Genomic DNA, 3,249 nt, shown 5'->3' on the forward strand with positions numbered 1-3,249 from the left:
CAAGGCCTAGTTCTGTGAAAGCTGTGTCAAGGCTGAGAAAAATGCAGTATAATAACAACATTGCAATCACAGACAAGATGTAATGCCCACTCGATGTTTTACCCTAAAACAAAATAACACTTTACAGGCATTTTAAAATTAGCACACTGTTAAAAGTAATAGTAAGATCTCACCAATGAGTAACACATAAAACTGTTACAAAGTCATCTCTAATTTTTCTGCTCATGTTCACTTCGCTATGTGTAAATCTCTGTTGAAAAAATAGTAAGGCTCACCATCCATTCTCATAGGAAACAATCAAACTGTGGTATTCTGGAACTGTGTATCTGGCTTCTGATCGCTTAAAAACCCATTACTCATTTGGTTAAAATCTGCATGCTCACATATATTTAACTTTCTAATATTTTGAGTCATGTTCTATCAGTACTGCTGTAGTCGCCACCTCAAGTGGTCAAAGAGTGGATTGTGTTAGCCAACTTACTAAGTTTGATCGTCCAAACCTTTATACATGTACATTTTAGAACTGCTTCATATGCTCAATATTGGAAATGGCCCTTTTTGCAGGGATATCCCCAAACTTGTTGCTTTTTCCTCCTATGTTTTCCTGACCTGTTGTTGTTGGTTTCAGGACTCTGGGTACTTTACCACGGTTATTGAGTGCGAAAGTGCATATGCTTTCTGTGAAATTGTGTTATGGATTGGTGTTTCCATGATTGGCACATTGTATTTACTGGTAAGTCCCTAGTAAAGTGCACTTAGTGTGCCACGGCCTGTAAATCAAATGCTACTAGTGGGCCTGCAGCACTGAGTGTGCCACCCACATGAGTAGCTTTGAAAAGGTAACTCAGGACTGCCACTGCAGTGTCTGTGTGCAGTCTAGTACTGCCATGTTGACTTAGCAAGTGCAGACCATTATGTACCACATACTATTTTTCGCTGTTTCCCTTTGGAATTTGGTTGTGGAACTCTGGTTAGTCATTGCACCTGTGGGGCCTTGGCAAAATGACAATCAACTTTTGGCACCTGCACAGCTGCAAGATGAGGGAACTAAAAGTCTTTTGCAAAGAGAGATGGCTGCCTGTGAAGAGAAGATCCACAAGTCAGGATCTTGAGGCAGCTCTGCATAGCTATGAGGTTCTACGATGGGAGGCAACACTATCAGATTACTCTGAGGAGGAATCTGAGGGGGAGGATCCCCAGCCAGAATACCAAAAAGGCAGTGGCCCTGAGGAGGAAACATTATGGGAAAGATTGGCTCGGGAGGAGAGGAATCAGACTCATGCTTGTGACCGGAGGCTGAGGGAGCTAGGCTGGGAGTGAGAGGAGATAGAGTGAGCCTTAGCTGAAAGGAAAAAGTGTGTAGCTCAGGAAGTGAGCTTGGCTGGGCTGGAAGTGGAGTCCAGCTCAAATGGTGGCAGCTTAAGTGTTAGGTCCAATACTGAAGGTGAGGTACCCACACAGATTTGGTGCCCTGCTTCAAGGAGGGGGTTGACATATACCAGGGGGTTGAGGATTGTGAGGTTACTCCAGTGGTGTGCAGTGTCCCTGAGGTGGATTAGGGAACTGACACAGGGGATCATATTCCTGGTGGTGGGAGGTGGAGGTGAAGGTAGAAGGGTTCCCCCATGGTAGAAACCCTGGTAAGTGAGTAAGGAGACCAGCCAGAAGAGTATGAGGTGAGGAACAGCAACAGTCAGACACTGTCTCACCATTCTTGTGAGAATTATGTGCGGTACGTTTCTGAGGCACTGGATGGTTGGGTGAAGGGTAGTTTGATTGACACATGTAAGGGCCTGGAGAGCATATTTTAATTCCTTGTTTTACGGAGCTATGCCAACACCCGGTGGAGTGTAAGTTCTCTGACCCCAGGGAGCTTGCACTGGATGCATACGTTTTAGTGAATTTCCAGAGGGTCTGGAGAAGCATCTGGGGTGATCCTGAAGGTAGTGGCTCAGGTATTTTCCAAATGAGGGTGGTGGAAAAGTTTGGGCTAGCCCAGATAGGTCCCAGTGTTGTGAGAGGGGTGTTGGGACTCACGTTCTGTCCCCACAGAGAAGGAATGGGATTGGGCTGTGGCCATGGTGCCCGAAATCCGGTCCCAGAGCCAGGGCGGTTCCATGAGGGAACACCACGTGGGGAGCCTAGTCTGTACTGAATCACCATCCATCAAGGGGGATCCCCTAGTGTTGGAGGAACTTGGGGGTCTTTGTCATCATCCTCCCACAGGTTCTGTTATCTGGCAGCACCGCTCCAGTATGGAGAGTGCATGAGTCCAGAGAGAGGGGTAATGGGGGGACGGAGTCCCCAGAGGACGGACCAGTGGGTCAGGGGTTGCCAGCTCTTAGATCAGAGCAGCTCAGGACTGACCCTGGTGAGGCCACTTCTGGCCTGGGGGTCGTTGTGCTCTCTCAGGTGGACAGGAGGTTGGAGACCTGTGCCAGGCAGAATCTCACACAGCTCTTGAGGGGGGTGTTTCCCTTGAGGGGGGTTTGTGTACTGCCCCAGAAGTCCTGGGTTTTCAGGCAAGTTCAAGTTCAAGTTCAGGAATTTGTATAGCGCACTACTCACCCAGAGGGTCTCAAGGCGCTTGGGGAGGAGGTTATTTATTTATCGAATAGCCAGGTTTTAAGTTCTTTTCTGAAGGAGATGTGGTTCTGTGTGAGGCGGAGGTGAATGGGGAGTGAGTTCCAGGTCTTGGCCGCCAAGTAGGAGAAGGTTCTACCTCCCATGGTGGATCTTTGGATATGCTGGACTGCGGCGAGGCCGAGATTGGCGGATCTTAGTTGGCGGGTGGGTGTGTAGAAGGATAGTCGAGTGTTGAGGCATTCGGGTCCTAGTTTGTAGAGGGCCTTGTGTGCGTGGGTGAGGAGATGGAATGTTATTCTCTTGTTGACGGGAAGTCAGTGGAGGTTTTTCAGGTGTCCGGTAATGTGATCTTGGCGATGGATGTCCAAAAGGAGTCTTGTCGATGCGTTTTAGATGCGTTGGAGTTTTTTCTGTAATTTGGCTGTGATTCCGGCGTAGAGGGTGTTTCCGTAGTCTAGTCGACTCGTAACCAGTGCGTGGGTGACAGTCTTTCTTGTATCGGTGGGAATCCAATGGAAGATTTTTTTGAGCATACGAAGTACGTTGAAGCAGGAGGATGAGACGGCGTTGACTTGTCTGGTCATCGAGAGGGAGGAGTCTAGGATGAAGCTTAGGTTACGTGCATGATCAGTGGGTATGGGTGCGGAGCATAGATCCGAAGGC

This window comes from Lissotriton helveticus, chromosome 2_2 (assembly GCF_964261635.1).
Source record: "Lissotriton helveticus chromosome 2_2, aLisHel1.1, whole genome shotgun sequence".
Lineage (NCBI taxonomy): Eukaryota > Metazoa > Chordata > Amphibia > Caudata > Salamandridae > Lissotriton > Lissotriton helveticus.